The sequence below is a fragment of the Melanotaenia boesemani genome, chromosome 18 (assembly GCF_017639745.1).
Source record: "Melanotaenia boesemani isolate fMelBoe1 chromosome 18, fMelBoe1.pri, whole genome shotgun sequence".
Taxonomy (NCBI): Eukaryota; Metazoa; Chordata; class Actinopteri; order Atheriniformes; family Melanotaeniidae; genus Melanotaenia; species Melanotaenia boesemani.
Window position 1 is genome coordinate 11055085 of NC_055699.1, and position 21224 is coordinate 11076308.

Sequence of the window (21224 nt, forward strand, 5' to 3'; positions counted from 1 at the left end):
CCAAAGTATTAAAATATCCACCTGTCAGTTTAACACAACACAAATATTTAACTAATTAGTTTATTTTATCAAGGTTATACCAGGAAACCCGAAACATGACTTAGTGTATATAAATGGTAGCATATCCATTTGTAGCTTTGTGTTTGGGCTGGTGTGGTTTAATAATAAAACAACAAACCAGTGCAACATTTCCAATAGAATAAAGTATATAAAAAAAATAATATAGAATATATTTTATATGTGGAGTTGAAAACATTTCTAAAATGTATTTAAAAATATAATTTGCAATGAATTATATAGATTAAAATTTAATAAAATTCCAATTGTTTTCTTAATTCATATGTATTTTTATACACATTTAAAATGTGTAGGTATAAAAAATCTAAAAACAAATCTGGAAAAAAAATATGTTCCTAAAATCAAGAACAAACAGGCTGACAGACAGTTTTTAATTATGGTCCATCAGGCTGCTGAACTCAAACACTATAGTAAATTGACAACACAGTTAACTTTCAATAATGTGGCTTTCACCTATTTATTCTATTTTATTGGTTTTATTTGTCTCAATATCTCCTCATTGCACTGTATATATCTTGGCTTTTTGTATGTCTAATGACTATTTTATATGTACATTTTATTTTATTATTTACTGTGTTTAAGGGTATCATCAACGGCAGCTACCTACATTTTCGTCATGCCTCCATGTATGATGACAATAAAGATATTCTATTCTATTCCATTCTATTCTATTCTATTCTAAAATAAATTATTCAAAATAAAAATGAAATAGGCAACTGTGGCAAAAGTTAATTAAATTTATGAATGTACTTGTACTTCTTTGCACCAAAACAAAAGGAAAATGTAAAGTTTTTATGATTTATAGGTTTTTATGCTGTTATTTTATTGATTTGGCTGACTGGAAATCAAATTGTGCTAACTGTGGCCCCTGGACTAAATTGATTTTAATACTGCCAGCCTACACCATATACACATATAGGCAGTGGGGGGTTAATTGACCTCTTAAAGTGTCCCCTTACTTTCAATAACATGCATTGACCTACCAAACTTTAAAGTGATCAAACATGCTTAAGAGCAGCATGAGGACACCCAGCTGCGTGGAGTATTTTTGTAACTTACCTTTAATATCTCAGTTATAAGGACTTTAAGACACAACAGTTTTTCAGACTCCCCGAGGAGAACAACACAGGGAGCTCTTCCAACAATATAATTTCTTCAAGGGCTTTCTTACTTCTTACAGCCACATCAGTAGTACCAAAAGCTATACTAGTGATGTGACTTATTGTAATGGTTGGTATGTACAAGTCTCCAGGATGCTTAGTTAAAGTTAATGTTAGTCAAAAATGCTTATCATGTTTATTGCAAGAAGATTCTGCCTGAATAAACTCCATCTGCTGCAAAAAAGCTTGACTTACGGCTCTAATACACAATTAAAGAATTAAATACACAATCAAACAAAGTGACATTGCTGAATAAGAGTAATAAGAATAGTCACAGATATGATGGTCAGGTTCAGATTCTTTCTGGGTGTGTTGGTCCTTTCTTTTTGTCTTTCACAACAAGTTAGAAACCTTGATAGATACATCAAAAATTCCCACAGTGCTCACGACTAGATCGCTATTAATATTTGCCAAAGATTTTAATTAGGAGCATCATAACGTGGAAATATGCCCACTAAAATCACAGTGTTCTTAGTAATTTAGAGGCAAAAAGCAAACATGAAGAAAAATAACATGAGGGAATAACAAATGGAATTTAATAGTAGAATATCAGTCATTAAAATCAAAATTCTTATATATCTGTTTACAGAGTCACTACTTTTGACATTTGCTGCACCTTTTTTTAATGTTGTTAGTTTCTCAGTTCATTCAAGTCTGCTTTGTTCCTGCTAAAGACATATGTTTAAGAATACATTCTATCTTTAATTTAGCACAAAAAGTAAGGAAATATGCATTTGGGAAATTTTTTGTCACCTTTATTGATACCATCTGGTGTTGTATTATACATCAATGGAAAGCTTGATTTGTCATTTTCAGAACAAGGTATAACTTGAAAGGATTGTGTTTCTGTAGAATGAGCAACATAGTTTAACGTGTGGGTAATGCCCCCCAAAAATGCACCCAACTTCCCTGCAGTATTCTTGTGTTGGTATTCAGTCTTGTTTTGAGATGCTTGGTGGATTGGATGATTGCACTCTCCCACAGTGCTAAATAAAAAAAACAAAATATATTGGTCATTTTTACACTGTGTGCATTTTACACTGTTGGTGACCTCAGTAGCGTGTGGAAGATCCATTTTCAACCAGGATAGCTTGGCACCTCCTCCTGACACAAGTCACCAGTTGGGTCACATTTGCTGTAGGATGGATATCTTCAATCAGGAATAAAAGGTCAAACGGTGTGGTTGTGTTGATCCAGGATGAAGTTGGCGGGTCATTCCATCCTCTTATTTGTTTATTTTATTTGTTTATTTTATTTAGATCCACCATTAGCTACTGACATAGCAACAGCTATTCTTCCTGGGGTCTACATCAGCAGGCTATAAATGCAAAAACATTTAACAATGTACATACAACATTCTCCCTAACAAAAATTATAACAAACATAATTCCCAAAATCAATACATACAGAACCATAATTACAAAATATCATCCACAAAAACTAATAAAATATACATAAAAGCTCTACATGAAAACACAAATAAACCAAAATAATTTCAAATTTATGATATCTCCATTCATTTTACTAAGGTCATTATAGTAATTCTCAAATAAGCTCTACACACATGGCACCATCTAACAAGTTCAGTCATAGTTCATAGTATAAAATGATATTCATTCTAAGGTAAATAAAAACAATCGCACTGTTTTATAAAAACTAGTTGTATACATATTAGAAATCAGAAACTGTGGTAGTGAGTTCCATGCCACCATGGCCCTATAGCGAACCATTCTCTGACCCTGGCTGGTACGACAAATCGGCAACAAAAAACGATTCTCACCAATCTGTCGTGTAGAATATTCATGCACATCCTTGAAAAATGTCAACTTTCTATACAATATTTCAGGTGTTTTCCTTATAATTATATTTCTAAGGAACATGATTAAGGAATATTTTATCCTGCCCTTCACATGCAGCCAGGCTAACCGGCCATGCATCTCACTAATATTTGTTCTAAATGAGCAGCTTAAGACAAGTCGAGCTGCTTTATTTTGCGCTATCTGCAGTTTATTTAGATTAGTATCTGTTGTATTAGACCAAATGATTGAACAATAGTCTATATGTGACAGAACTATTGATTCAACTAATGTTTTCCTGATTTGGTTTGGTACACATTTTCTACAGTACTTAACTAAAGCCATACTCCTACCCATTTTCTTTAATATTTCCTTTATTTGACTGTCCCAAGTTAACATGCTGTCCACTGTCACCCCAAGCAACTTGACCTCAGTCACTTGTTCTATAGGATGTTGTCTTCACTCCCAAGACAACATCTGGAGGATGGAGATAGGTCCCAGGTTGTGGAAATATGGGGTCACGTCTGACTCCTCATTCCAATATGTCTTTCTATCAATTAGGTGTCAGTCATACATCTATGACTAACAGACACTTGGCAGCACTTGAGTCTCAAAACAAGACTGTATATTGACAGAAAATCAATACAGGGGATTTTGGCATATTTTTGGGTGGCCCTACCCACACATTTAGCTGTGTCGCTCATTTCACAGAAGCACAGTCTTGATAAGTTATACCTCATTGTAAAGGTGACTAATCAGGCATTCAGGCAGTGTATAATATAACACCAGTTCATATTATTAAAGGGGAGAAATATTCAACCAAACACAAATGTACTTGCTCTTTCTGCTAAAATATATTATTTTATATGATTTTCTTAAGCAGATAGTCACTTAATATTACTAAATCAAGAGTACATAAGAAAATGTTCTATTATAATGTCTGCTGCCTGAACTTTTCTCACTCTGAACACTAACAGAGACACCAACAATTTAGACCTTGAGCAGCTACTACAAATCTCAGGATTGTGAAGTCTGAAATTTGTGATATGCAGCCCATCATCACAGTGCCAGCAGCTATATTTAACTACGTTTTTCACAATGAAGGAGTTACTATTGTGGGTAGTTATAGCAGCATACTCATCTTTTTCTCCCCTTTCTCCTCACAGTCTCTTGCTTTTAGAAAAACATCAACTCCCACCTTTGCTTTTGTCTCTGCATCATAAATATGCTATAATTTTTTTCCTTTTTTTTCTTTTCCGTGTTCATGGCAGAGGAGCAGAGAAGAGATTCCTACATATATTTTTCAATATGCATTAAAAGCTGTTAAATGAGAAGGGGGTTAAAGGGTACCCTATCAGAGAAAGATCAAATAAAAGATGACAAAGGATAATCAGGGTAAAAAAAGAAGTACACTGTCATCATCTCACTTGTCTTACCTTACCTTTCTTTCTGGATCTAATATCTTATTTCTTCAGAGTACTGCCGAGTATTGTGCTATGTGCAGGGCCAGATATAAACACTTAATGTATGACCCACAGTCAGTGTAGTTCTGAATACCACAGTTATGTGTCTCGAAGGGGCAAAAAAGCTCCACAACTATGTTCTTTCCTCCTGCTGGCATTTGTCCACAGGCTTCAATCAGTCTATTCTCAACAGGAACTCAAAAAGAAATTAAATTATTTCTTGCTTGCTGAACCACAGTTTCTTAATTGGAACAGGATTAGTTCACATTGATTTGGCCTGATTAGAGTCCTGAGCTTGTGTTTCCACTTAATCACCAAGCACACCCTTCTCTTGAACCTCTATTTGCATGCTCCCTTTTACTCAGCACATACCAGTCATTTAGAGCCTGTGGCACCAATACTAATTTGGATAAAATCACTGGGCTGGACTGTAGTTGGATCTACTTCTGCAGCACACACACTCTTCTGTGTAAACCAGATTTATTGGTGTTATTATCACAGCTCTGTCTTGTTGCGGTATGGTAACACTGATGCCCTGCCAAGTCCAGAAAATGTTCTGATAGATCACTACTTCTAAGATCACTGAGCATAGTAAAGCAATTGAGTCAGAGAAGGAGCAAGAACAAGGTGGAAAGAGATTGTCTCTAGGGGAAATAGCGTGAGGGCAGGAAGGGATACCGATTATGCATGAAAAAGAACAAAGGAGTGGAAGCGAATGTGAGAAAAAGATCAGAAATAAGGTTCTGGAAGCAATATGCTTGGAAAGAGAGGAGCAGAGGAAAGATAAGGGCGACAGTTTTGAATAGAGAAGCAGACAGAATTGGAGATGACGTGACAGCTATAACAAGACAGTTCTTTAACAGTGCTCTCTGCTTCTACCTCTCAAAGCTCTGACCTTGGAGATAAGTGTCTATTGAGTGCATTTGATTAGATTTTATTCTATTTTCCTTTAAACTGTTATGTGTAAATGTACTGTGTTGTTATTGTTTTGTTTTTTTTTTCTTAAGGCTCAAGTTGGTGTCTTGCGCTTTCAAAAGTAATTAAAAGATCACAGACTATGTGGGTTTCAAGTGTAGAACATGCATTCAGGATGTGTCATCCACTGACTGACGTAATAGAATTTGAATTTTAAGATTTTGTTGCAAGTGAGCATTTCTAAGATGGTAATCTCACCCTCCTAGACCTGTCTCACCAGGAAAACTGAATGCATTTTTTAGTTGTAGAAGTTGTTCCTTCATTCAATCAGAATTTTAAAGGTGAAGTTGATAATAAACGAACTTTATATTATTTCTAAACATTTGATTCCAGCTGTTGTTGGGTTAGGTGAAGGCACTGAAACTGGTTAGGGTTAGGGAAAATGGTTCAGCAAAGAGATCAGGTTTTACAAACCCAGCATTCATCTTACAAAGTGAATGCTTTGTACATACTCTGTGATGGGGTGGAAGAAACATCAGACTATTACTAAGAAATGTCAATGTGACACGTATCCATGGTTTCAAGAACTGTTAAATTGCAACATTTTTCTCTGGCAACTGGGCTGATCTTGTGAGCTGCATTAACAGTAGGTAATAATAACAGGGAAAATGACAACACATATGGAGAGTTAAAGCACAGAAAGAGCCATCAACATCCCATGAGTCAGTCTGTAAGTAGTAAAATTATTTTCTTTAAATGATTCCAGGATTTCACATTGGTATTCATTTTACTTGCAGGCTCAGTTACAGCCACGCAGTCAGGAATAATGTGCCATATGTCTTCTTTATTCTTCCCCTGCATCAACATTCAGTCCTTCGGCCTTGCTGCCTGGTTTCTATCTCATATCTGATTATTTTGACTGCCATTTTTCCTTTGTATTTTATAATGTAACCTGCAATCTGATCTAAAATAAACTGACAATGATGTAAAAAAATACTAATTTGCAAAGAAGGACTATCACATAAGTCGTTACATCTAATTTTGTGCCCTCAATGTTGTACCACTGCACCCTACAAAGGTTAGCAATCATAATATCAATGAAGGGGCTTGTTTATAATGCATAGTTATATCCGGAAAAACCCTGTGGTACACACCCGTTCTTTCTTTTTTTCTTTTTTTTTTTAACTTGTCCTGTCCAGCATGGTAGCAGGCAGAACGATGGTCTGGCTTCTGTGTTGTGCCAAACAAATTTGCTTTGCCAAGGGGAGCTTTATGGGTATAAGGCTCCCCTTGATAATCAGATTTTTTATCATTTCTTTAAATATATATCTTATTTATTTTGAATTATGGAATTTGTGTAATCTTGTTGAACCTAACCAGAGGGGACAGAAAAAATAAAGGAGAGTAACAAAGAAAAGTAAAAAGGAAAGTAGAAAAAAGGAAGAGGAGACAAAGAAACAGTAGATAAATGGCAACAACCCTTAAATTCGACCTAACACCAGACAACCAACTGCTACACCTGTACAGAAACACGTCAGAGAATTTCTTACAGCTTTTGCAAGTAAACTAAGTGGACAATGATCAGGTGTCCATAAAAAAATAACCAAGATAGCAACAACAAGATGTATCACGAGAGCCAAAGTACCAAAGACACACACAAAAAACAAAACAAGAGCAGCTCTTAGAGTATAAACCCGCATACTCTGCATGTTGACTGTGCCAGCATGCAGAGTATGCGGAATGAGGAGTGATCAGAGAGGATTGTGTGATTGTAGAGGCAATGCTAGGGGCAAACTAGGGAAGAGACCCGGGCAATCTGTAGCAATCCCAGAGCACGAACCCAAGCCACCCCACCACGAAGACTACCTCAGACCCACCCCAAAGGTGGCAGAGGAAGGCCCCAACCAGAGCCCCCATCTAGGTTGGCCAGAGCAGAGGCAGCTCACCTCTCCCAAGGCCGAGGGCCCACATCATGACAAGCACCCGGCATGGGCCAGCAACCCCCCCACCAATGTTCCAGCCTCACACCCCAGAAACTAGGGCACCATCTACCACTCCCCCCCATCCTCCTACCACCCCCCACCACCACACCCCATCCTCCTGCTGTCTGCCAACAAAAGTCAAAATAAATGCAACCTTTTTATTATCATTATTTATGTATTTATTTATTTCATTTTTCATATCATGCCTCCAGGTGTGCCATGAAGTGATCTGTAATGTCTTTTTTTCCAAAAAAAAAAAAAAAAAAAAATTAAACTACAAAGCCTGCGTCTCAGAAGTGTCAGGTAACCATTGTTTTTACAGATATTTTAAGATAAAAATTTAATCATTAGAAATTTCATGCCTTTTCCTAGAAACATTCGAACCAGCATTTCTTGCATTTAGGCCAGCATCAACTGCATACACGCACGCACGCACACACACACACACACACATACACATGCCCACATACACAGAGACACCCCCAAACACCTGCTTTTTAATAAATGATTGCTTGCCATCAGCATGTGCTTCTCACATTGCAGTGCTGTGAATTCATTAAATGTGCCCTTTGGAAGTCTAAGCAGCCAGGTGGGGTGCCATCAACCCCCACATCCCCCTCCCTTGACTCTGATTCACACCCCATATTTCAATTGCAAATACTGTACATATCTTAGTGCCCTTGTAAAAGAAACACCTCTGCACATTACAAAACCAAACAAACTACTAGACGCTGGTTAGACCTGGTTAAATATATATATGCAAACACCAGTGTTGCCTAAGAAAAATGAAACAAAATAACACTGCAAATGTTCAGGAGTAGAATATGTTAGTTTAATCACCCACCTTTTTTTTTTCCAAAATCTGGAATTATTTTAATCAGACAGATACTGTTGTTTTTTTTTTTGTTTGTTTGTTTTTTATCAGATTAGTGTGTTTTACTGCAGATATATGAGATCCTATAAAAGTTCTCATTTGTCACTACATGCATGCATTCTTGTACCAGCATGGCCTTCAAGATTTTTGAGAGATATACTGCACAATCAAAAAAATGTTTGTATTGATGAAATGATGAATGTAAAACATTGAGTTGGAGCAGGACATTGCTTGGGCTAGTAGTGCCTCGAGCATCATCAGTTCAAAGTAACTTTAGAAGGTCAAACTGAATTTTTTGCATGTAAGTGTGGGCACATAGAAGGGAGAGGGGAGGGGTTAGACATTTGGTAGCTGGCTAAGCTAAATCTAAATCCCTGTCTTTCCTGTCAATAATTCTCAGCTTTTCACAGTCCCTTTAATCCTCTTTCTCACGTGATTCACCTCTGTTTATCACTAGGATGTCTGCATGCCTCAAACAATCAGGCAAAAATGCACAAACAATCTGTTTCTTTATGTGTACGTCCATCTCTGTGAGTGTGATTTTCTGTCATTTCTGATCTTGCTTAAGCTCTTTTGTGTCTTTTTTCTGATATGTCCGCTGGCAGATAAGGGATCACAGAATAACTTTTGAGTTGACGTTATAAGCTTCTTGCTCCACAAATTTAATCTTTGTCCAAAATAAGCGTCAACTTCAGATTTGCTGCTGAGTGGTGTAAAGTCATGCTGCTTTGAAAATATAATAAAGCGTGGAAATGATCACTGCTTAAGTTTAAATAACAGTTCTGTCTAATAGATCTGTGCTACACTAGTGTGGAGATTATGCATCATTCTGGCCAGGCAGGCAGCCAGTTGGTACTGCTGCTGACTCAGTGCAAGCATAGCTGGAGCTTGGGGGGTTAATGCAGCAGGGCCACGGGTTGATCCACAGTCCATCCTCATCTGCCAAAACTTCAAAGGATCCTCCAATAGAGTCTAAATCGCCATCTCCTCCATTTGCAGGTTTTGCAGAACACTTCCTTTCCTCTTCCTCCTTCTCCATGCTCAGGTCAAACTCAGCCTCATCTTTTATGTATCGCTTACCTCATTGATTGTGCTTTAAGAGATACATGAATATGAAGGAGGCTGTTTCTGAATCACACTTTAGTATATGAAAGTTCTTTCTGACAGGAGGGAATATTTTCTCTCATTTGTTTAGTTCCCATTTCATTTCCTCTGTGTTTTTTTGTATCTGTTTCCATTTCCCTTGTTTGTCTTTGCCTTCTCACTTTAAGCTCTCAATATGCATTTCTGACTCCCACTTGTTTATGGTAGGTCACAGTCATTTTTACTTTTTGATAATCTGTTGGGAGTAGATAAATTATTTAGATTACAGGCAGTGCATGAAGTGGAATGCAGAGATGAGAGTTGAGTGGACACTTCAAGCTCAAACATTTAAGTTAGATTTTTTTAACGAATACAACAAAAACATGTAATGGAATATGTTATGGAAGTCCTTGGTGTATGTTTTCCTGTACAGTTTTCTTTCATAGAGCTATGATATTGGAGTTTGCCAGTGGGTCTGATATATTAATTAATGTTTGTGCTGTTTGCTCATTCATGAATACATGTGTTGATCCATCTTTGACAAGCCAGTTCTCTTCTAGTCTCGCTGTTTCTCTACCTGTTTATGTGGTGTGTGCGTGTGTGTGTGTGTGTGTTAGGCACTCAGCAGACTGTGAAATTGATATTCTCCTGCTGAAAGGGTGATATGATTGACATAGAGAAGGGGACACAGGAGATCTGAAAGTTCATCTTTTACTGAAATCACTTTTTATGTAAATATGATGTTAGCAATGCCGATAATACAGTTAAGACAGTAATACTGCTTTATACATCTGCAGTATTCATACAGAAAAGTGTTACTGTGTGATGTAAAAATATCATGTCCTTCTTGTGTGTTCTTTCCAAAAAAAGGCTGACCTTCTGTCTACTATCTTAGTGGTTTTGAAAAAGGTTCCTCTCTAAATTTCTCTCATTTTAAAGCATAACAAACATCTAAAGTAAACTACAGTTTAATAGAATACGGGAATTTCAACATCCAGTGAAAATAATTTATATTAGAGTATAACCTCACAATGAAACAGTGTGTAACAGTTTGTAGGGATTAGCATTTTCATCTATACACTGTATTTAGTGACGGTAGTTGCAAAAACAACATGTCAAATGTTATTAAATGTTTATATGGGTCATGATTTTTTGGTTTTGGTTTTTCTGCTCTTGTCATATTTAGTTCTGTTTTCCTTGTCTTATTTTGTAGGTTTTCCCTTGTGTGTTTTGTTTTGCTTTCACCTTAATTCACTTGGTTTAATTTATCTAACTCACTTCACCTGTTTCTTGTTAGTTCTGCTTTGTGCATATACACCCCTTAAATCTGGTACACACATAATCATTTTTTTGGCTGTTTTTGTCCTGATTTTGCCTTTTCCTGACCTCGGATGGCAAACACCCACTCATCATGAGATTTCCCTGTCCAATTATTGCTTTGGTCTGTGATGTCTTATGAGCTGATTTGTCCTGATAATCCACTCTGAAACGGGTCGTAGCCGACAGTTAGGAATATTGAACATATTTCAGAGCCGATTTCTGAGGAACACCAACGACTCGTGCATTCTGACTGCGTGGATGGTGACGTTGTGTGGAATGTAGCCAATCAGAGTGCGAGCTGGCTTGGGAACAAGGAAGTAAATAAAGTCTGTGTTCACGCCGTCTCCAGTCTGTTATTTTTTTTTCAGTTCTGGCTTTTTCTGTTAACAATAGTCCCAAGACCACCATTATTCTCTCGTCCTATATATCCCCTTCCATGCTGGATGTTGTGTTTTCCAGTTGTTACTATGTTTCTTCTTCTTCGTTTTTTGCCAGTTGCTATGGTTCTTCTTTTACGTTTTGACGTTTCTCCAGCTCGGAGGACTAGATTGTAGATGAGTTGCATGACAGCATCGTTATGTGTGTGTTGTTCTGTGATTAGATTATCGGCGCACGCCACACACATTATGATCAAAACTGCTTAATGTCTGATTTTTTATCTTCACGAACCGATAAAAAATCTCATAAGATTAAAAATGTGTGTACTAGGCTTTAGTTTAATTTATTCTCTGCCAGTTCATTGTAGTCTTTTTGCCTGTAGTCTTCACTTCACATAGTCTTCATTCCATGTTTCGTCCGTGTAGTCTAGTTTTTTGTTATTAAAACCTTGTTCCTGCACTCGTCTGCCTCTGGCCTCATAAGCCTGCACTTGGGTCCTCTCATCCGCGCCTCAACTCTGACAACGTGCTAGTGTTTTGGTTTTTTTTTGTTTGTTTGTTTGTTTGTTTGTTGGGTTTTTTTTTGTTTTCTTTCTTTGTAAAAATACTTGCAGCTGAAAATAATCATTGGGACAGGTGCATGTTTAACACTATGTTGCATTGAGTAATTCTTCCACGTTCTGAGTGGTGACTTTAATTACTTTAAAATTTAGGTTAGGAAACATCATTCTTCAATCATTATATTTGCATATCTTCCCTAAAATGCAGTTTTTTAGCCCAGTCTCTGCAAAATGTGAAATAGTTATGAAACAGCCAAATTAGTGGAAAACAAGATAAGAATCAGCTAATCTCAATTTAGATTATGCTTTTGACAGTGTTCACAGCTCTCTTTTCTTTAGTTTGTGCATCACCACATCTTCTGCTCATTAAACAGTTGCATCAGAGCTGCCAGGTGAATTGAAAAACAAACAAATCCCATTAATTTTTAAATTCTTTTGATACTTTATAACAGAAATTCTTGCTATGTGACAATAACTTCAGATGCCTTAAACAAATTAATTCTACATCTATGGATAAATGTCAAAATGTGGAAAAAGTCCTGTTGTAGAAAGAGCCCTACAAGAAGTACAGTTTGCATCTGTGATTTGGTTAGTTTGGTCATATGGTAGGTTATGTTAGATTCTGCCCTAACTCTTTGTTTGAGTTACACTGCTTTACCTTTTAATTTCACTTTTTCTTTCCTTGCATCCTGAAACCCCCTTTTGGATCATTTATGCCCTCCTTTTGACCTGTGTGAGTGTGCAAGTGTGTATGCAACCTGTTCCAACTCAGGTCTACCTGGCATGAGTCTGACAGACCACCATCTGTTCTGTGCCCCCATATTGAACTACCTGCCACCTTCTCCTTATCACCTTCACGGAATATGAGGAATGGATCCTTTTTGAAAAGCCTAATTTGCAAAGAGCATAGTAATGAATGTGGTTTAATTTAAGATGTATCTCAGAGCTCAATGTATTCATATGAGGAAAAAGCAAGATGACAAGCCACTGATCTGAGCTTAAGGAGAAACAGAGGTGGTTAAAAGCAATCTTCTGATTCTGATTTTAGCAGTAAAAAATCATTGCACTGAGACAAAAGCTGGTTTCACTCTCTCTCAAAACACCTCGAGGACTTGACATGCTAGATTTTAGTGAGCACAAATAAGCTTAAAATGAATTCTGCACATCTCCTCCCTCCTTTCGTTCTGTTTAGAGCTTCCAAGAAGACAGGGTTTAGGATCAAAATGAACAAGTTGCTGCTGTGATTTCACAGCCAAACAAGATGCAGCTTAGCTGATTATGTACACAGATTTTTAATGTTGGTTAATCCATCTAGTCTGATGATTGAAAAATGATGTTTTCTTCATGGGTCAACTTCAACAGAAATAGTTTGATAAATTTGTCTTTTGAATAATCGTATTCTGCACCATCCACCAGCATTAAACCAGTAATAAAACATAATGCAATCTGAAGTGAGTTTACAAAAAGACCAACAGCACAGCATGAGCACATAGCACATGTACCAGCACCAGTTAGCCACAGGGTCACTATAGGAGTGTTTTGATGTGTTCTGGTGAATTCTTAAACACTGATTCCATCTCTATTCAATTTAAGGTGGAGAAATGTGCACTCACAGAAGACAAGGAGTGTGGAATTGAGCACAGAAGAGAGAAGATGCCTAAAATGAAACAATAAAGTAGGTAAGTTACACTCTGTCAGGGACCATTTTCAACATAGGCTGAGCAGATACAGCACCGTAAAGAAACACCTTGACATATATAACATCAACTTTATTAAGTCATCAGCTTCATAATTCACCTTTGACCTTTTGAGTGCAGCTTTGTGTGCCGGGGCTAGAACCTTATAGTGCACACTAAGTGGAAACACATCTGTCAAGGTTGACATGCTACAATCAGAGGCAGCAGAAATGAGACAGAGACAAAGGCAACACAGAGAATGACAGCAGGGGCATGTTGAAATGATGGATGTAGGAACGATGAAGAAATTGGATGAAGAGGAATAAAGAGAGAAAGTTTCTTTGAGGCTTCTGGGGTAAAGATGTTTTTCTTGTTGTGTAAAGATAACTGGTGACAGAGCAGATGGCGGTGGTGAGATTAACTGTTGAAAAGTGTGTAAAATGCTTGATGGCAAGTAAAAGTGCTAAACATGTTTTCTCTGCTAGGCATAAGCTTTACCACTCTTGCAATGTTATGCAGAGAAAAAAAACACACTGTGGATTTTAAAACACACACACACAAAAAAAATAACATAATTATTGTTTTATTGTTGAAGATATTACACATTATGATAATGCATCCAGTTTAGTAATAATATTTTATTTTTATGAAAAACACAACCGTGAAAGTTACAGTTCCAAAACGATGGCTAAAATATGCAAATAGCTGATCATGCTCTGTTTTCTATGTCATGTAGCTGTGCGGGAAAATTTTTATTTGGAGCACAGAAATGAATGTTGACATTGATCAGCAGAACACTTTTTTTGTGACTGAAATCTCTGTTGTTTTCATTCCTGACGTCTTTATTTTCCCTATTTAATGACTGAATTAAGAGCCTAATAGCCTTTTTAGACACGAGATATGTAATATGTATGGCTTTCTCTGCCATTTTCGGGGGCACCCGACTGCTGTTTTTATCAACACTTTAAGGTTTCTCACTAGTAAACTGTGTTTAAAAACATGTCTAAAACACGCTCAAAAGAAATGTCCTCACCAGAATAAGCTCACAAGAGAAGTGAAGAGTCATTATGATGTAGAAACACTAATTATTAATAACTTAGATCTGCTGAACAATGAATGACTCAGTTTCAGGTTTAGATGAGCTGCCACCAGTTTCAGTCTCAGACTTTAGTGTTTACCTTGTGTTTGGTGGAAGTTCTTACACCTGTCATGAATGTTAATTACCACTGATCATTAAATGTTCATGCAGCCATTTTACAAATGGATGGATAAAAACCTACGAGTCTACAACTGTTGGCTGCAGCTACACCATCATACTGAAAACTGATGTAAACATATAGGTCTTCAGTATGGTGGAGTAGTAAACATTTATTGTTCTGATATTTTTATTTCAAAATCAAAACAATTATCTGTTCATCTGTGTGAATTCATTGCTGATAAGTTAATGTATTTGGGGCATTATTAAAGAAAAAGACATGTATAAATATACAGGATTACTTGATTTAATACATCTTGCAAAAGAAACAGTAAATATATGAAAGTATACTCTCCTCTGAAAAGAATGAACATTGGAGTATCATCCACATCGGTACCGCTGCATTTAAAATCACATTCTGTAGCAAGTAATCCTTTCTACATGAATCCTACGGTGTATGGCACCGCCTCACCCTCTCTCATAATCCCATTCATAGCTGACACGTAATTGCAGCCATCTTCTGCTAACATAAAGCCAAAACTGTCCGTTTTATCCAAACCACGGTCAGTCAGAAGCACTTCACCTGGAAAAATACCTGCCGAAGTCCAATGTTCTCTGTATGTGTTTATCCAACGTATTCACTGCACTGCACAGAGACGGAAATGGAGGATGAAAAGGCACTGGTTAATTTCCTTTTTTGTGGCTGATCAAGAAGCTGCTGCTGCAGCCGAGGAAACAACTTGAGAAAAATATGATAAGATGAAATACTCGGCAGAAATTCTGCATAAAGATTAAAAAGAGCTAGAGATTAAAAAGAGGACAGTCACTGCTAAACTAATGTAAACAGACAGTGGGTACACTCAAAATAGCTATTTCTCCCACAATTCTGTGCATTGATGACGTTGGTGCATATTCCCTATTAGACTATTAAAGGCAAGACAGTTAAGCCAGTAGTCAGATCAGTGATGTCTCCATGAGTGTACATAATGAATATTTGTGTGCCATCAAAGACAAGTCAGAATTCAAAGTTTTAAGTTTGGAAACATAAGTAGTATTGCTTTTAATACTGCCTCATAAACTAAACCCTCATAAAAAACCTTCAATTTTAGAAAAATCTTAAGCTTTTTTTAGAAACAAAGCTGGATTGTGTATTCAAGTGCTTCTGAAATGTAGAATCTAGATCATGAAAACATTTTTTTATTAACTCAAAAAATAGATTTTACAAGTAAATAGAGTTACAGATACCATAAAATAATGGATGACTTGTAAAAAAAAATTTATAGAATTTTCAGAACATTATGTTTGAATGTCCAAATAAGGTATTATTCAGTTTCATATGCAATCATTTGTATACATCTATTATAAACAAAATCTAGTGAGATTAACAACCAACTACTTATTTTGATTCCTACTCTATCATCTAAAATAACTACAAATTTACTATGCAAACAGAAATGCCCAAAATATCAGTACGGAAGAGCACATTTAAGTAAATGACTAAAGCTCATTAAATTTGAATTTCAGTAATATTTCAAAACTTGATTAAATAAAATAAGTGAATGACGATCAGAATTTGCAGTTTGACAAGACAAAATTTAAACAGTCTACATCCAGGACTTGCTCTACATCCCTGAATATTTTCACAATGAATATGTGAGTTCATATTTTAGCAGCTGTTGCTACATTAGACCAGAAGTGTGTATCTTCATTGAGTAGGTAATATGTAATCACACATGGAATCCCATCTCTTGCTCAGCTCATGCATGCAAGCCAGCCATGAACCCTAAAGCCTGAGGCCTCTGCCAGAAATCTGGATTTACAACAAGCACAGCTTACCACTTGAAAGCATATCACTGCTTTGGCTTGGGTCATTACTGAAGGCTATTTGAAATAAGTAATGTTCTTTACCAGCAGACTCTAAGCCAATGAGTTGTGTATCAGAGGGAAGGATAGTAGACGATGGATAAATGGGCATTAGCTGGCGCTGTGAACCTTTTCAGTTTAATCCCCCCCCCCAAATACTAAACTTTAGATGTTACACTGTTGAAGCCTCATTATTGGTTTCCTACACCATGCTGCTTTATATGGTGTTTATAGAGTTTAAGAAACAAGAAAGTTAGCTATTAAGAATGATCAGATAAGGTAAATCTTGGCCAATTAGAGGAGAGCTACTAAGTTGATACAGGTTATCAAATCCAATTTTACTTGTAACGCACTTTAAAAACAACACTGTCGACCAAAGTGCTGCAAAAGACAGCAAATAAATACAACAAGGTAAAGACTCATTATAACACAATAAAAAAAACATTTAGAGGTAACAATACAAGCCAGCAACTCAGGCAGAGTTAAAAAAAGGAAATCACATCAGAACATAACAAGCATTTAGTAGTTAGGAGTTAGGAAAAGGTACAAGATAAATAATCAAATAATAGAAACTGGTTTTAGAGAAGGGGTGAAAAACAAGTGTGTGTATTAGGAGATGAATGTTTGGACATTAAAATTATTATTGCACACAGAATTGAAAGCATATAAGCATGATATCTTCACCTCATCTCATTTTCAACTTGCAGGAACTTCTGTTTTGGTGCTTTTACACCTCTCTGCAGCATTTCTGTCTAATGTTCTGTTGTCAAAAGGAGAGTACCTCTGGATCCTTTGTACTTTGTACATGTTGTCTGTGGAATCTGTTTACAGCAGACAATATTCCATACCTTCCTTACCTCCCCATCAGAGACCTGGAAAGATATTGAGACTTTTACGTCTTCTGAGCATGACTACATTCAGACAGTGTGTATCAGTCGTTTCTGCATCATTTGCAAATTGCTTAGAACTCAGCAGCTTGTCTTTTATCTCGTTTGAAAAGCATGAACGTATTACTCCAGTCTTGGCATCCTTTTAATGGTTCCCTGTCCATTTGTGGATTGATTTTAAGGTTTTACAGCTCACTTTTAAAGTTTTATGAGGATTCATCCATCTTATGGAAAGATCTTATCAACATTCACAACCCTAATAACAACAAGTCAAGCAGTCAGTTTCTCTTAGTTGTGTCAGTATCTTAGATTTAAAAAGTGAAGAGATCAGGTTTTTGCAATAGCAGACTCAAATCTGTGGAGCACTTTAGCTTTTTATCTACGCTCTGCTCTGACTGTAAATCAATTATTAAGTCTAACCTATTCTATTTGGGTTTTGACTAAAGTAGAGAATAAAATCTATCTTCACTGAAATGTGCCTGTCACGTAGAGTCAGATAAGAAAATATACAACACCAAGTGAGACAATCTACTGCAATAACTGTGCAAGCGACCGGTTTGTTCAGCTAAGGAGCTTCAATCAAGGTGTTGTGATTCATTTTTGACACTGCATGCAAAGAAGATTTTGAAACACACACTGGCATAAATAAGCTGCTGCAGATGATGTTGCTTTTAGGACACAGTGTTTTGAGGAAAGTGTTGCTGATACAAAAACATGTGTAAGGAGCAGCTTAAGAGATAACTTTAGGGGCATATCAGGATAATAAGGTAGGTTTGAGTTCAAGTATTACTTAAATACTTAAAAGCTTTTAGTACTTTTATGTTTTATTTATTTATGATTATGGTGTGATTACTATTATACCACTGTAATATAGTATTTTAATCTAGAACACTTGGTAACACTCACATAGACCTTATCTTTAAACATTCATTCATTTATAATGACACATATGCAAACTTTGATTAAATCCCTTTTTTTTAATACATTTAAATGTCTAATGTAAGATTATATAGATTTTCTGCAGAATTGAGAACCCTTGACTGCAGTTCTCATCTTCAGCGACACCAATGATAACATCTAATAGGCAAAAATTTTATGTTCTTTAATGTAATGTGTGTCACCTCAGTATAGCAGTAAATTGGAAGCTGTTATCTGTGTGTACCTGAGCAAATTATGAAATGGAAAGCTAATTTAACTTGCTCAATGAGCAGCACATTTTACAGTTCATTTGGCTTCCCATAACACACTCAACAGAAAATCACCTTTTACAAACGCAGCTTTGTTTCAGATCTAAACACTTGACTGCTCTGGAGCAACAGAGGAAACACTTTTAAATTATGCAAACTAGGAATTTTGCACACTTCGAAATCAGCGACGCAATCGTAGTGAGGATTAGGTAGTAAGATTTAAAAGAATATTATGACTAATATTCAGTCTCACACTGGAAACTAGCCCATGCTGTGTTCCCTCATGTCTGAAAGGAGATAAGCTGAATTTTTATAGATATTTACTCATATTTTAAGCATTTTGGAAAATAACACTTTTACTTAAAAATGTGTACCTAATATTTAATTCATACTGAACCTTTTGTGTTTTATCTTAAGATAAAGAACAGAACGTTTAGAACATTTCTGAGTGAATATTTTTTTAATTAGGAATGACTCTCTGCTTTTTGTGTTTTTGCAGGCTTATTTCTAGCTTAAGAATGGCAATTTCATACACCAAAGCACGATTAAGCTCGATTTATACGCGCGTTTTTGGCATTGTGTTGCAGTTCCTCTTCCACAGTAACCACACAAATTCAGCAAGAAGCTCCAGAAATCCGGAAACACAGAATCACTAACTGACCAATCACATGGGAGTACTTCTGTGTGACCGTACTACAAGCAGGGAAGCATTTTAGGTCTGAAGGAGGTGCACATCTAGTCTCCACGTACCTACGCTGAGCATACGGCAGTGATGCCGTAATTAACCTTACGCCACGCAAGTATAAATCCAGCTTTAGGGTACCTCTGGCTAGCACATGGAAGTCTGTGTGGCCCTCCAAGGATATGTTTCTTCAGACCGTCACTGATCCACTGCCATACTGGTCATGGTGGAGGATGTTGCAGCAGAACGTTTTCCATGGCGTCTTCAGACTTTCTCATGTCTGTCTCATGTGCTCATTGTGAACCTGCTCTCATCTGTGAAGAGCACAGGGTGCCAATCTGCCAATCTCCTATCCTGATGTTCTCTGGCAAATGTCCATTGGGCTTCAGGGGGTTGGCCTGTGAGCACAAGCCCGACTTGTGGACATCGAGCCCTCATACCACCCTCATAGAGTCTTTTTCTGTCAGTTTGAACAAAAGCATGCACGTTAGTGGCCTGCTAGAGGTCCATTTGTAGGACTCTGACAATGTTCCTCCTTGCACATAGGAACAGATAGTGGTCCTGCTGCTGGGTTGCTGTCCTCCTATGGCCCCCTTGTCTCCTGGTATACTGAACTCTCTCCTGGTGCTAGGAGACACAGCAAGCCTTCTGCCAACAGTTCGCATTGATGTGTCATTCTGGATGAGCTGCACTACCTGAGCAGCTTTTGCACATTGCAGACATCGCCTTATGTTACCTCTAGTGGGGAGGGCAATGGCAAAATGCAAATGTGACCAAAAGTCAGCCAGAAAGGATGGAGACAAGGAAGTGGTCTGTGGCCACCACCTGCAGGACCATTCTTTTATGGGGGTTTTCTTGCTAATAGCCTCTCATTTCCACCTGTTATCCGTTCCATTTGTAAAACAGCAGGTGAAACTGATTCGCACTCAGCGATACTTCCTAACTGGACAGATCCCAGAAGTGGTACTAACTTTGAGTTACATGGTGAGTAAGTGTTTGTTATTTTTCTGAGCAGCAAAACATTGTCAGTGTCCAAATACCAATGTTATTATGTACAGGGTCTTAAACATTCATCTGGAAAACAAATGGTGCTGCAACAGTTATGCATGGATAACAGTTTCTCTACAATGTCTTTGCATTTTTTTCTCTTCTTTTACTTTAATGCGTTATTTATTACCTGAATTTCTGCACTAAATGGTTCAAAATGTTGAACATCTTAGGTCCTCAATCTTAAGTGTTTGATAGACATTGAAAGGAGACAAATGTCCACTTTGATGACATCAACTCTGTAGACTCCATTAAGTTGGCTATTTGCATCCCATTCCTGTGTGGCTAAGTTCTGATGTGAGTTCGGCTGTGAGCACACAGGGATCACCTGGTCTGACACCTGCTTTCTGTGCAGGCAGCTTGTTTGGTTTTGGATCAAATCTCCATAATGTGCAGGGAGAGCTGTAGGAATGCTTCCCAGTCTCTCTGTGTGTTCGTGTGACCAGTGTGTGTGTGTGTATGTGTGTTCATGGGCTTGTGTCTGTATTTGTGATTGCTTGCCTCATGCATGTGCGTGTCGCAATGGATATACTTCCACCAGAGCTCATGTAAGAAGACAGTGGGTTAGACCCAGCCCCCTCCCCTCCATCTTGCTCAGTTGGATTTCACTCCCAGATCTGTCAAGCACCTGTTAATGTGTCCTCAATGTGACATGCCCCCCACCACTAAAGGAGAAACACAACTCATCAAGCTTTCTCTCATTTTTCAACCAAATACCTCCCATTACTAGACTGTGACCTCTGCCCTCACAACTTAATCACCAAGCTTTGCGGAGGAACAGTAAATGTATAATCTCATCAAAACAACTGTCCACAGTCATTTCATCATCTATTGTTTTTCTTTTCCTTCATAGCAGCAAAATATGTGTGCATGCATATTGCATAGATTTTTTTTATTAAAGATATTGAACCTCGCTGGCAAAATATGAATAGAACATTTCATCTTTATTCTGCATACATTTTCTAATAAAAGCTGATAAATTGTACAGCAATAGAAATTTAGTAGGTATTTAGACTACAGTAGCTCAAAAGGTAATTAACACATTAGCTGTGTACACTTATGTCCGGCTCCGTTTTCTG

General features: G+C 37.1%; 1 protein-coding gene across 4 annotated transcripts in view; it reads left to right on the forward strand.

Moving 5' to 3' along the window:
- The window catches only part of dlgap1b (discs, large (Drosophila) homolog-associated protein 1b), a 94924-nt gene that overhangs the window by 21300 nt on the left and 52400 nt on the right, over positions 1 to 21224 (forward strand). For 3 of the 4 annotated variants that reach the window (XM_041968637.1, XM_041968639.1, XM_041968640.1), the window contains exon 2: positions 13202 to 13283. The gene's annotated coding sequence lies outside the window, so the exon portion shown is untranslated. Of the gene's footprint in view, positions 1 to 13201; positions 13288 to 21224 lie in introns of all 4 variants that reach the window. The other variant, XM_041968638.1, reaches the window with a different exon arrangement.